This window comes from Falco peregrinus, chromosome 4 (assembly GCF_023634155.1).
Source record: "Falco peregrinus isolate bFalPer1 chromosome 4, bFalPer1.pri, whole genome shotgun sequence".
Lineage (NCBI taxonomy): Eukaryota > Metazoa > Chordata > Aves > Falconiformes > Falconidae > Falco > Falco peregrinus.
In genome coordinates, this window is record NC_073724.1 from 36,305,622 (window position 1) to 36,321,272 (window position 15,651).

At 34.1% G+C, this 15,651-nt stretch overlaps 1 protein-coding gene across 12 annotated transcripts in view; it reads right to left on the reverse strand.

The window, feature by feature from the left end:
• DMD (dystrophin) overlaps positions 1-15,651 on the reverse strand; it is a 1,160,159-nt gene that overhangs the window by 245,653 nt on the left and 898,855 nt on the right. The window lies entirely within an intron of this gene.

A 15,651-nucleotide genomic window follows, 5' to 3' on the forward strand; every position in this document is an offset into this window, starting at 1 on the left:
TCTAGTAAAAAATTAAGCGAAAGTCCTTCTTTGAAAGTATTATGCCTGAAACATGCACAATTAAAAAAAAATAATCAGAAGTAATTCCCTGATAATTTTATTAAATAAAAAATGTTTTTTATTAATTGTCAATAACACTGTAGTGGGAAAACTTGTTTATTTTTAGAAATCATGAAATAGTTCCTGGCCACTGAACAGTATGATGAGTTCAATTATTAGTTTTTATGACATCAGACATTTGGAGATTGCATTCAACGCTGTAAACTCTAATAACACTGAAGTTTGGGAATTTTTTGTGTGTTTTCTTCTGGGTTTTGTTTCCTTTTTTTCAATATGAATGTGATAAATTACCAGAATAATCTCTACCAGTTCAGTGATAAAATACAATTTTTAAATATAAAGGCATTCTTATCCTTGTGGGAGATCTAAATCATAGATTGGGAAAGAGGACTAAAGGCTCCAGCAATTCTGGTCCTGAAAAAACATTACAGTATATTTGTGTTCTATCCGTGTTCATGTGCGATGTAGGTGTCACATGTACTCACCAATTTTTCACATTGAACTTGAACTAAATTTGGATTTAGAAATGTGAGCAGGTAAGTATGACATACTGTCCATTAACATGAGTCTGTTAAGGCTACTTAGCTATTCATTACATGCATATATGTTTAACATCAGCATGATAACTGAATAATTTTTAAGCTCAGAAAACGTAGTAAAGCTGTTTGGTAATCTGAGAACTTAAGTGGAATGAGTGCAAGTTGATGCACATCTGTGTTATGTCTACTAACCTCTGGTGATCTGGATATTTCTAGATAGATTTCCTGTCTAGTTTTAGAGTTATTTAGACAGAGTCTAAGATACTAGATTTTAGCAGATAGAATTTCCCAAGTTGCAATTTTTCATAGCTTTACCAGATGATGCTGTGAAATTTCTAAGTGCTAATCTCTATTTCAAATCCTGTTTGCTGTCATGAAGGGATTTAACTCCTCAGTAAGTAATGATGTAATCCTAAAACCTAGTACACTAGTTGAAGCAAGAAAAGAAACAAAAAAATAACACAAGTATTGCCAAGTGGCACTGACTTAACATATTTTTTTCATAAGCAAGTAAATTGCAGTAGAGTAAGAACAGAAAAATCCAGTCAGGATAGAGGTGAGGACAAACATCTCAGACAAACATTTCAGAAACAAAAAAAAGAAAATCCTCCCTAAGAGTCAAATCTCACAATAGCTATCATATTTCTATCATATTTTTAACCCTGTAACACCTTATTTTTTTTTTCCCAACCATTATTTTTTTTTTTGGGGGGGGGGGAAGGGGATGTGACATGACATTTATTCTTGGATCCTGTTTTGATTAAAAACCTGAGAAAACTATGAGTGCCTCATTACAAAGTCATCCACTAATCATTTAAAACTTAAGAGTGGACTGGATTTTTATCTCAGAAGCATCTGTTGCCATTTAAAAGAATTCTCCACATCATAGCATTGCTTAGCCCGTATTAGAATGTGTCCCCAAGAACCTTTTAGGAGGAGAGTGAGGCACACTTAGCACTCTTTAGAACAGCAAACACGATCTCCTTCACAAATTTATTCTACATAGACATAAACATGGCTTGTGGTTAGGTCACTCTTCAAATCTTAAACAACTTCAATGAAAGGATTGCTGTTCTTTTGTTAAACTAAGAAATAATTACATAGATATCACATCTAAATATACGAACAATATACATTAAATCAGTATAAAGTTAGAAAAAAAGACAATAAGAAACAGAAAATGTTTTACCTGGAAAATACCATATTGACCTATTTATCACTTTTAGCTCAAAAATAGCATCACATTGGTTAGATAGAACTTAGAAATGGAATAAACTTACATAAACTAAAAATATTTTATCCAGTTCTTCAAAGCACAACTGTATTGCAAGGTATGCTTTATAGCATTATTCTACTTAAATTTTCAGTGTGCAACATGATAGCTGATATCAGTGCCTTTGCAGAATCAGGTGTAACACTTTTTTCCTTGTGTAATTCCTTCAAAACATTTAAGGCATGTTTTTAACTAGATCCACCTGAAATCCTATAAATACATAGCAATGCTCTAATAAATAACAGCATTCTGAAAATAGTGAGATTTAAAGAAATAAAAGGGGGTGTGTGTTAAGTCTATTTGTGTATATTTAAATTTTTGCATGGTATACTGAGAAGTAGGACCCAAAGCTGTACTCATCCACTTGTGTAAATAATTAAGTGCATTTTTAATCTACATAAAATATGAACACAAAGACAGATATGAAAAACTTATTCAAAGAGAGAATTATTATAAGTATTACTCAAAATAAGAATTTATGTTTTTATTTATTTATACTTTTTATTGATCTGGAAAACGAATGAAGTTTTAATTATGAAAAATTTTCTGGCATTTCTATGATATACAGAAGTCTTATGGCACATAATTCTTTCAGCCCACAGAAATATGTTCCTTACTAATAAACATACTAATACATCCACCAGAAATTATCTAGTATTTTAAGTTTTAAATTTTGATACATCTAACATGCGATGAACATTCAACTACATTGACAGCTCTGCAGTGTATCAGCTTGGTTGATAAAGTATCAAGCTTCACTCCACTCGATTTTCTAATTACTTCAAAATTATGAGGTTAGAATAGAGAAAAGAAGGTCTAAAAATGAAGAATAAAACTGAGTATCAAATACAGCATATGATGAGATAAATTAAAATTTTAGGGGAGACAAAAATACACATATTGAACAAGAAAGTATTGCACAAAACCAAAGTAAAGATGCTTTCTTGTTAGTCTGTATCATCCAAATACATTTAACTTCACAGTGAGTGCAAGCTGTAAGAAAAGAACATTAAATAAGCAGAAATATATTTCTGTGTAAATGGAAAACTGCACAGTAGGAACACTACAAAATACTGCTGAAATATTAAACAATCACAACAATGTTTTTAAAACGGAACAATCCTGGGTTTCTCTGTTCCACTATAATACAAAAATAAGCACATAGTGGTATAACCAAAAGATTCTTATTCATAGGAGATATACAAAGGGTGAGATTCATCTTATTTTCATCTAGATATCCAGAAGTTTGGAAACTATACTCCCTCCACAAAACACGGAGACAAGCATTTCTGGAATTTAATCCTTCCTCCCTTGTCTGTATACATCTGTTGAACCAGATTCAAGGTCAGAGCAAATTTTTTCCTCTTGACTACCATGGTAATTTACCTGAAACTTACACAATTTTAATTTTACATAATCCTAAATTTTTCACCATTAACGGTAGGTAAGATGGTCCCCAATCTAGTCTATGGAGTGATTTTTAGGAACTACTGACATCAGTGACAGTGGATTGACCAACTCTGTCACATGAGCTTTGCTGTAGGACAGAGATTATGGTACTCTTTTAAGAATATGTTAGCTGAAGGCTTTGAGTTGAGGGAAAATGGAGGCACATCAGAGGAAGTGAGTCACATAGCGTGTGTAAGTGTGAACATTCGCATTCACAGGAAGAAGTTTTTTCAGCATTTAGAAAAAAAACACCACAAACACAAATAAGAAAAAGTACAAGCCTCTTCTACAAGATGTTGCCTGTGATGCTGAGAACCTTTAAAGCTGGTATTTTCAAAACATAGCTGTTTACAAATGTTTGGAAAGATAGCAAGGGAAAATGAAGATATTTGTGAGCTTGAAGTTCAGAATTTTGTATTATTAGCTAAAACTCAGAGTCTATACCATGACATATATACAAAATAAAAATATACACCAAACAAAATCTATGTAACTGAACTTCTTGTTATAGAATCTAAGAAGAGAAAGTGCTGAGGTACAGGAGTGATGGTGTCAGTAAACATACTGCAAGAGTTCTTCATTTAACAAACCCCAATCCCATACAACACAAGGAATAGAGTGTTTGGAGAGGCTCCATGAGTCTGAATAACATTTTCCTTCAGCTGTAGTATTTTCTAAGTATCTGCTTGTCTATTTGAAATTGTAATGCTTATTCACATTACAAAATATGTTGCAAGGGTCAGTGTTTAAATAATGTTTTTAGATACTATGCTGCCTGTTATCTGAGCAAGTGCAGAGCATTATGCCAATGTACACTACACTATTAATACAGAATACATAAGGAAATATATTGAAGAGTGAGCACAGAAAATATTCATAATGGATAAACTAATAAATTTCTGTTCCACAGGTATTTCTTTAAAGGCAGTAACAGTGGAGAAATTCCGCATCATTCAGTGTTCAATGTATCACTAAATCACACTTCCATCTGCAGACTCTGATGATCTAATGTTATCACATAGATGTAAAATAAAATATCCTGGACTACTGGCTGTCAAAGTATCGTAAATGGTTTTACTTCTACAGTTCACATGGCTCTTTCTATATAACTGCATTTTCCCTTTCTGACATTACAATTCCATAGAATTAAAAAAAGAAGGCTACCTGAAGTTCCCTTTTCTGGAGCCAGCTATCACAGGCAATTTGAACTATATGCATCTTCCTGCTAATGCTGGAAGCAGTTTGCACTTTTCATGAGCATCATATCCTTTTGCCAGTGTGACAAAGGAAAAATTGCAAACCTTTATTGGAACATTTAATTTTTACTATTAAATAAATTTAAGCTCTTACTGGCAACTCTTCTTCAGCTGCTTTAACTTGGACTGATAAAGAACCTATCAAAGAGGCAGAATAATTTAATCTCAGATAAAGTGGGAACACTAGGAGATGTCACAGTTATGGCAAGAAAATTAAATTAATCAATTGAATGTTAAATTCTTAAAATAACTATTATTGATAGAATTTTGAAATACAAATTCAAAATAAATCATACTAATTTATTTTGGAAATGCTGCTTAGAGGAACTTTCTTCGAGATTCTAGGGACTATATTCTAGAGTGTCAGTTAAAGTTACTAATATATGCTAGTAAGTGATTAATCTGCAGATTAACTCTGGAACAGCTGATCACATTAAGTGTGGAAAACTATGCTGAGACAGCAGTTTAAGTACTGCTTTCATGTGGTTTTCTGGATCTCAACCAGCTGTAAACCTCACCCAGGGACACATAGTATTTTTCCAGTAACACTTGCTTAAACATTCTTTTAGTTCAACCATTCTGAGAGAGGTTACTAGCTTTTCTCTGCTGTAGAGCATTGGCCTGTGTGTGTGTATCTTGAATTTTATGAGTGATCTTTATATATACACACTTGTGTCCTACTATCACTATTTTGTCTGGCTTGTTGGACAGTGTTCTTCACCAAGTTGATCCTAGAGTAACAGAGATTGCTCACATGTGTGCGACTACCTCTGAAATTACTTCTTTACTGCAAGTGATTAGAAAGCCTCAAAGTGCAACTAAATGCAGAACTACAATATCAGCACCTGAACCACCCCAGAGATCAGAGCTCAGATGCAGCTGACAGTCACCCGCAGGCCCTTATCTTCCCACTATTCTGAGCGAGGAAACAGGAAGTCTTTGGTGTGCTGGTACAGCATTTTGTACTTGAAAGACAGGCTTTCAGGGTTTTTTTTCCAGTCATTTTGTGCTTTAGTCCCTTCCTATAAGGGCCAAGGAACAAACCTGATGAAAAAGCTACCTCTAAAAAGGCAACAATAACTTTCTAGAACTCTTTGCCTGGTCTTTACCACTGCTAATACCTCCCTGAAGACAGCTGATGTGGCGAACTGAAAGAAGGAATGATTTCATTTCAGTGATGGAAACATCTTGGAATAAACAAGAAAAATATACCTTATTTTTGGACCCCAATGGGAACACGCAGGTACTGCCTTGCTGATTCAAGCATATGAGCAGGATTCCTATCAGTGATGTATTTCTTTCTGTGTTTAAATGTGCAGTACCTTTCCCTGCCTTTCATTTATTTCTCAGTGTAAGCCACAGGCAGAAAGCTGACTCTCAGTGTCTTCAGTTAAGTAGAAGGGCATCTCTGCCTTGGCTGCACTATCCATATTGATTATGTATGAATAACCAGCAAAATTATTTTAAATTGCAGAAGTAATTGTGCATACAGACAAAGTGCAACAGCTGCTGCAAAATAAGCACACAAAGGCAGTTCTCTGCTGATTCTCTTCTGCAGGAAAGAAGAACAAAGCCCCTCAACGCCCCCATCCTCTGATTGGAACTCTATCTGTCTTGATACGGACACAGTATCATTCTTTCCCTGATAATCACACACAGTTTCCTAAATGATGACAGTATCTTCAGATACGAAAACTAAAACATCCTAAAGCATCTCCTAATCATCGTAATAAGCCCATATAATTTGTCCTTCCTTAAAAATGTGTTGACACGGAGGGGGAAAAGCTTCAAAGAGCAGTTATTCACTCTGCTAAGCAAGATGTAATTGATTTTTTCTAAGCAGTTTTTCTATTGTAAAACTCTGCAAAAGCAGAAAATATCCTGTATTAAAAAAATAATAATATGTTACTGGTGTTTATGGATGCAGCAAGAGAGAGAAACTATTTCTTTTGCTATTGTTTGTTGGCTGGCTTGCTTCTAGTCTTATACCTGTCATAGCCCTCATCAAAATAGTCAGACCCCATATAAAAAAAAAAACTAAACACCAAAAATCATCAGCAGCCCCAGCATTTTCCTCTGAACCGCTCTCTTTGTTACTAAAGCCATTTTAAAGCCTGTCTTTGTACTTAGACTACTTGTTCCACAATTTTCTTTATTAAAGCACCATTGATACTTAATGAGAAAAAGAGGGGAAAAAAGAAAGAAATGGTATTTATCTATGAAATTTCAGATCAGCTTTGGATATCAGTCTCCCACCTCTTCTACACCGTTATTTGTCAAACTGAGAAGGGTTGCTAAAAGAAAAGGAAGTATCACACCCTGGGGCGCAAAATCACATACATGGATTTCTGTACAGGACCTTTAAGTAACCTCTTTTAAAATAAACACCTGCCAACATCAGCACAGAGGAAAATTCCTTGTCAACCTTTTTAAAAATAATTTCTGTCTTTTCTTATATGTTCTGTGTCTTCACTTATGGGATCTCACATTCCAAAGATACCTATTAATGGGATGGCAGGCATAGAGAGGGATAGAAGAAATTTTTTTCTAACAGGCTTTTCTTGCTGCCATTGCTTTTGTCTCCTTTTCCCTTCTTGCCTTGGCATAGGTCTAGAATATATAAAAACACAATATAAGTCTACATTTTCCCTATCTTCATCATAACCATAGATTATTACACTTACATCGTGAACTACAAAAAAATCAATAATGAACCTAAGTAGGTCATTTTAATTCCTTTGTAATTAAAACTAATTACAGGTTATATTTTATGTTATTGAGAATATTTTAGGTTTACTTGAGATTTCTAATCTCCTGATAATTTTTCATTAAAATCAATCACTTCCCAGAAAGTAAATCTGAAAAATTACCAGGTTAAAGAAAAGGGAATCTGAACAACATACAAAAATCACAAACGTATGAAGTACCACTAAAAATGACAGAATAATGTTCTGTATGGACTTACTCAAAAGGCTTTTCCAAATAGCCCTTAGTCAAAACTTAAAAGAAGTATCTTAAAAACCAAAGCAGGCAAACAGGAAAAAAATGCAAAACAACAAGCAACACCACAAACACACTCTCACACCCCCAGTACTCTGAACTTACGGAACAAATTCCAGTTTAACCATTTTACTATCCAAACAATGCCCCCCAAAAACATGGGAAAACAACTTTTAAGAGTTCTGGTATTCCCATTCTAGAGAGAAATCAGAAAAAAGACGAAATCCTAAAGCCAAAACTAAAAGCAAATGGGGAAAAAACTGGTCTCTTATTCTATGTGAAGAAGCAAAAAGGCTATTGTTCTGCTTAAGTCTTCTTCACACTTCACAGTCTATAATACATAAAATTAAGTTTTTTCTTGCATTCCAAAACATGTAATTGTTCCAAGATTCCAAGGCAGTCAACAGTGACATCTAACAAACAGCATATTAATTACTCAGATACAATTTTACTAAGATAAAACTTTGCTAAGACAGTGTAATTAAAACTGATTATGAGAATAATTATATTCTAAAGGCACTTGTCTTCTTCCCCCTACACACTGTAGAAACAATTGCATTTAATAAACATGTAATGCCATCAGTACATTTCACAGAAATCAATTAGGGCTCACAAAGGATACTATTAAACTGTTGGTGTAGTTTTCATTTAAAGCTGCAACCTCTGAGGGCTGAGCTCAGTGGCCTGGGAGAACATTAGTGATTTGCTACCATACAAGAGAAAGAAGCCTCAGTTTCCAGACTGGAAAACTCTGGCAGCACTTACAGTTTATGTTGTACAATGCATCATCTTAAGTTAAATGAGAGTAACAGTAAATAAACACTTAGATAAATACACACATCCCCTCCCCGCCCCCCCCCAACATGGGCCTTAAATAGTACACTACACAAAGATGCTGACAGATCACATTGACTCAAAATATTTCAAAACAGCTATTCCAATATGCCAATATATTTTAAGACGCATAAAACTGCTAAAAAGAAATAAAGATGACAGTCAAGGTCCAGCTCTATAATATTCAGCTCAGAAGCAGCTGGTAACCAAAACTGTTAGCATCTGAGAGAGAGAGAGACAGCAGACTGCCTACTGTTTTTTATGTCTAGGTAGTCTAATACAGTAATATTAGTTGTAAAGGACCATCTTATATAGTTATTTATTATTCAGGAAGTTTCAGACTCCTACAGAAAGCTGAAATATAGAATAAGGAGATAACGTGATTAAAATAGATACACTGCAGAAAGATTGTAAAACAACAGGAACTGTAACCAGAGGTAACATGAGAATGTAGAATAATACTGATAAATTATTATTATGGAGTTTCAACAACATTGGGAAGAAACCATAACTGCAGTTCTGTTCTTTGGGCTTATGTAAATATAAATAAATAAATAATGAACTTCCAGAGCCAAACTCAGCAAATTCAGATGATGTTCAGCTCACACTCCATTCAACAGAACTCGGTATGTATTTGATATAAAAGCCTTACAGAGAGAATCCTAAACCTTCAACTGACTTCAAAGGGAACAAGATGCTCTGTGATAGTTGTACCTCAGTTCATTTTTGGACAAATTACAAAGATATAAATTCTTAGCAGGAAAAAACTTAACCCTTCAAACGACAGAACTGGACTATATAGCAGAGTGGAGACACACGTAAATACACGTAAACACTCTGGGACTGAGGAGGTCAGACTATTCTGCTATGAAAAACTATGACAAAAGTAGATATACTTGAAATTTTGTGAGCTTGTGCAATTCTGGCACTCATCCAAATCTAACTCAAATAGTGCATATTTTGCAATGTTTTCTTCCTCCTTGATAAACATTGAAATAATTATCAGGTGATTACATTGAAAAAAACACTTTATTTTGCTTCTGTTTTTTGTGGTCATTTTGTGGTCACTGTCATGGAATTATCCTCTGTAAATTCTAGATAATTTACACAAGGTCTGGGGAGATGTGTTTCCTTTCCTTAATGTATGTCTACCTGTTCTCAAATCACTTTCCAAATTTTAGTCATGGAAATGAATGCATAACTGATTCATTCATCAGTTCAACTGATGATTCAGCTTTCCTTTAGCTCATGCAAAGAAATCCATAAAATATACCATAAGGTCCTGAAAGGAAATATACCTGTATATATTCTGTTATTTAACCAAAAGATACATTTAAAATGGTCTTGTTTAAATAGATGTGTTAATGAATACTGAATTGGATTGTATATGGCAACAGAATGAGATTTTGAAACATCAAGTTCCTTCAATCCTGTTCTTTTTGCAGCAAGAACCAAGCTCACCTTTTAAAATCATTCATTCTACCCAGCTGATGTTATTTCTGCATAAGAGGCCTAAATCTAAATAAAAGCCTTATTAAAAGCAGCTTGAACTTTTGTCAGATCAAGGCTTACATTCATGATTGTATTTGACACAATTATCATCATCACGTTTTAAGATCAAAATCTGGTTAGCCGTCCTTGACATAGTTCTGCTTTTTCTGATTAGCTGAAAAATTGTATCCCAGCTCGACTTCTAGGAAATACGTTTATAATTATAGTTTTTCACAGCTGAAAGCACATGGCAATACATTCTGAAATACTAGATGGATATCCATTTTCTTTTTAATGTACCTATCTCTGGTAAACAGGATTTGAGAGATAATAAATAAACAAACAAATAAGTAGCACGCATACCCTACAAGATCTTGCAAGAAATCTCTTATCCATCACATGGAGGGGGAAAAGTCTCCAGAAATGTGAAGACATAACTACATAAATTTTTCAAGATTAATACTTTTGAAAAGAAAATCTCAAAAAAAAATCCAGCTTCTACTTTTACTATCTATTTAGTAGATTAGTCTGTCTGTTTAACAAGAAAAGAACATAACTGGGACACGAATGACAAATCATTAGGTGATGCCCCCTGTGGTCTGGGTGATCCCAAGGAATTCCTATGGATGAAACACTTGGATACAAACATCTTGGTGTTGATGCTGCACAGGCAGCTGGGACAAAGACATCCAAGAGTACAGGAATATGTGAAACTGTGAAATAAAAGTCACCTCGTCCCATAAGAACATTACACTATGATTTCCTACAAGAATATCTGAATCACTAACTGATTTCCTATTTTATATTTTCCTCTTTGTTCAGAGAAGTCATGGCTCAGGTTTTCTAAGAAGGTATATAAGAACAGCACACAAAGCCTGAGAGGGAAAAGTGCCTTACCAGAGAGAGCTGTATGCATAAAGTTGACTACAGATGTGACACCCAGTCTATACCCACAACAGAAACTGCAAGAAAATAATTGAGTAGCAAGGGGTGGTATTGATGTAGATCATGCAGACAATGTCCCATTATTTGGCTTGGATATTACTTTTTTTTCAGATAGTAGTCATCTTAATTTTTCAAGTTCTATTCTAGTACTACAAAGGACTCCTAGAATTTAGATTAGAGCAATTACGTTAAGAGTTCATGGGAGGAAAAATAGTATATACTACTAAAAAGCAGAGACAGGTTCTCTCAGAAGATTCATAAGAAAACAAAATAGAAAAAAAAAAAAAACTTTCTTAACATCAAATAAGCACTGGAGATGGCTGCCTTGTGTTGCAATTGACAAAAGTTAGGTTCAACTAATATTAATATATTTATTAGGTGTACACATGTAGACTACAGTCAACTCATTAACCTTCCTATCAAAAATGCAAACAAGTAAATGTATAAGTGCATTAGTAAAAAAAAACCAAACAAATCTGTAGCATTTCTTGATCTCCTTTACTTCATTTTACTCTTGCAGTGTGAGCTACGTACACAAGACTGTATATAAATTAGTTATAAGAATGTTATGCAGAAATGCAGTATTAGAATAGTCATTCTCACAAATTACGTGTTTTGCAATAGCTTCACATCTCCATATTTCCATACTGTACTGATTTATATATACTGTAAAATCTTTATTTATCTAAATGATAAAAATAGAGAACACTCAAGGAAATATTATAAAATAGATATTTTAAAATCCACATGGCATTACCATGACACATTGTTTTTACAAGTCTTTGATATATTATTTTGATTTCTTATATTAACTTCTGTAATACTTTCTTGATTATCTGTACTTCTGATCTACAAAAAGGCTGTCATCTGCTATCCAATAACTGCAATATAGTTTGTCTCGATATCTTGAAATTGTTCAATATTTAACAACTGTACATTCAAACCTGATATCTATATGATTGTTTAATGTGCTGCAGCTTATTCAGAATAACAGTCTAAACAAGAGCGACTTATATGTCTTACTAATTTTAGTTGTTCCAAATATCAAGTAGTGACATTATTCCAGTAAATTTCACTAGCTCATTTAACCTACTCCAAGCTAAGCACATTACACATATACTAAACTGCTGCTGACACTACACGAACATATAATTATGTTCAACAATCTTTAATATTTATGACTAGCTAGATGTTGCCCCTCCATGATCAGACAGTACCCAAACAAATATATATATATATATATATATACACACACACATATATGGAGAATCCACCTGTAAAGACTATATATACATCTATACAAACACTGAAGAGTTGCGTTTCCATCAGAAACAGAAGTCAAGCCTTCTGTTGGGAATGGCTACTCAAGAACATTCCTGCTTTCATGTGTAAGTATTAGTCTACATTATCTTAATAAGCATATTATGGATCAATAAAAATCTGTGTCTTAGACAAATACATTTGCCAACTTTTTGTTAGAATTAATTGAAACAAAAGATGAAAACTAACAATAAAGCAAACACTATCCACAAGTTAAGGCCCTGTAGAAGGAGATATTTAGGAACCATTCCAGGGATGCAAAGTTTTGTTACAGAAACCGCCTGAATGAAACTTAATTAAGAACATACAGTGTAGTCAATGTAAATGACGTTCACCCTGAGCATTAGGAGCCTATCCCAAGGGAGCAGCACTAGGTGTTGAATATTCAGTGCATTAATTAACCATTGGGAAAAGGTTGTGAAGAGCAAGATGGCAAATTTGTTTGAATTAGTCAAACCCAGGAAGGACTGTGAATATTTCCAGATGAAACAAATCATCATAAATGTGACAGCAGAAAGATTCAATATAGATGTGTCCAAAATACCAAACACTACAAGGAAAATTTAAACTCAGTATACACCATTGCATTCTGAACTAGCTGTAGCCTTGAAGGAATTTAATATTTTAAACCAAGACCAACAGCTTCATGAAGATGTGAATACATACTAGTATGTAAGTTAAAAGAAAAAAAGGAATAAATACTATGTCCATCTGTAATAAATACTTATGTTCATCACTCTTCTGATGCTGGCTTGGGTGCCTCATCCCAACCAGCACAAAGGAGAGTAACATCAGATATAACATTACTAAAGCAGCAACATGACGTGAAAACCAATTAGGCAAAGCAAAACTTAATAAAAATGTTCCATGCTTCTATTTCAGTTTTCCCTAACATGGAAAGAAGTCACAGTGACAAGTGTCCACAGCTCCAAGGGGTCAGCACAGTATAAAATGGAAAGATGTCATCAAAGGCAGATCTATGGCTTCTCAGTGCCAGCTTATTTGAACAAGTCTATTCTGCTGCTGTTCCCACAGGAACACAGAGAGAGGACAACCCTGGAAGAATTGCCTGCCATCCCTTGTAGTAAATCCACAATGCAAAACTTACAGGTTAAATACCACAAGAATAAATCTACACTCTTGGAATCAGTAAAGGTATACGGTTCATAGTAGAGCAATAGACATTAGTAGTAATTAAGCAGCTGAAGCATCAACCTCAGACATTCTGTAAACATTAAGAACTCATGGAAATTTCTGAACTCTTTACCATTACTGATAACAAATTGTATTGAATTGTATGAATTATACAATACTATCTTTCAGTTTTTAAAACAGAAGAATAACAAAAATCAGCATACATAAGTCATGTTGTGGGTTTCAGAAAATGCATCCAAGTTAGATTTTAAAAAAAACCAACCACTAAATTAGACTCATTTCACCTGATGTGAATTTAAAAAAAATAAAAAATAAAAGAAGACATATAAGTAATAGGAAAGGAAACAAGAAAGATAAAATAAGGAAAATAAAAAGGAAAATGTAAGATACCAATAAGATAAGATGCAGAAAGTGGGAAACGGGTGTTGCAAATTTGGCACTTTAGGTAATTTCAAGAAATTTGTGCCAAGTGAAAAATGAAATCTCAAAAACATGTAGTACATTTTAAACAAAATTCTTTTTTCTTTACCAACAAAAAGCAGACCTGTATAATTCATTGCCACAAGGCATTATTGTGCTTAAGCAGATATGCATCAGATACATTACTGATTATGTATCTTGCACAAATGAACAATCTACAGATATGCCAGCTAGAGTGATAATTCCAAGAGCTATTATTTCTTATCATTTGCAGAAGACAATATTTTTTATAGTTAACAGAAGTAATTCTCAGTAGCTGGGGAAGAACTCTACATTTTTAAAATTTGTCAGGAATTGTAGAGCAGTACAGTTAAATTTGGGGTATTGGTGAAGATGTGATTGATACTGGATGCTAAACATGAACTTGCTGATCTTTTTCTTTTCAAAAATCACTTGCTTGCTTGCTTCCTGTTTCTCTTTCTATGTACCTGTATCAAATACACCTTAAAAGCTCTATCTCAGTTTAATTTCACCTTTCCTCAACGATTTTTAGGATATGCAAGAAAAATATATTACTAATTCCATTGCTTCCCTCTCTAGCCTCAGTGTTGGCACCTCCCCAGGTCTCTGTGTTGGTCAGTAAGAGTCATGACCATCAGCCTCTTGTGCCACTGATCCTCAGCTTGAACGATGATGACTTGTTGTCATTTGTCAATTTCTTTGTGACTTTATATAAAAACAACATATGGTTGAGATTTTGTTCATAGTTAAAACACATCCACACAGCAAAAGGCAAGCACCATTTGGTGATAACTTCCAAAGAGACTAAAAAATTAACAGGCAGACTGAATTATCCTCCCAGTTTCAAGCATGACTGACAAGGCACTGAGGGGGAAGCTTACATTGCCTGCACAGCAGCTGATCAGAAGCTAAACCATCATGAAGCACCAAAGATTACAATAGCAAGGAAATGCTGTAAGAAAAAAAAATAAATCCATAGGAAACACACGTGAAAACAAAACAAGGTATCACAAAAGTAATAATGCAAACAAAAACTGACAACTAAGGTCAAACTTCTTTTTGCTGGCAGTCTGCTAGTCCATCAGCTTTATTAATTTCTGTTTTTTGTTAAAGGACATGAGGCTTGTAAGAAGCCTATTGAAGGGATAGGGAAGACAAGACATTAATTTGTTGCAATAAACTTTGGATGAGAGCAGTGTTTACTACAGTTTGTTAATTTATCTGCAGACTAATAGTAAATAGATTTAAGGTTGGACTTCCAGGACACAGAGCATTAGCTTCTGTTCTTGTTCAAAGAGAGACTGAAACTCTAATTACTTCAGAAAAATCTCACCTTTACGAGAAAGAACAACACATTTGTCTTAATCTTCTAATGGAGTAAGAACAAAAATTGACATTTCTGTTCTTTCTCTCACAAAATCAGGCTTACTTATGCCTTCCTTAAAACTTTGTTCCTCTTGCACCTCCCGTGAATGCAAAAGAGTGAGATTTCTCAAATGGAGAGTTTCTGTGAAATGTCCATATTAAGCTCTGATTATGATTCCAGTTAGTTCATGAAACCTCAGTCCCTTTGAACCTCTGCACCATGAACTATTTATTTTGTCCAGCTGGATTTCACTATAAGAACTGTTCTCATTGTTATCAGAACAGACTAAACAACATTTAACACACAGTAAATATGAACAAAACTGCAGAATTCAATTTCACTCAAGACCAAAATACAAACCAAGAACGAGAAAATAAAAATGGAAAGAGCAACTGTCTGAGCAGTAAGGAATGGTCTTCTAGATATTCCACTTTCACTTTTCCTGTTCAGTTTCAGTTACTAACTTACTAACTTTGAAGCTGAAGAACTCTTTGCAAAATGCCAGCGGTGCCCTCCTTTTCA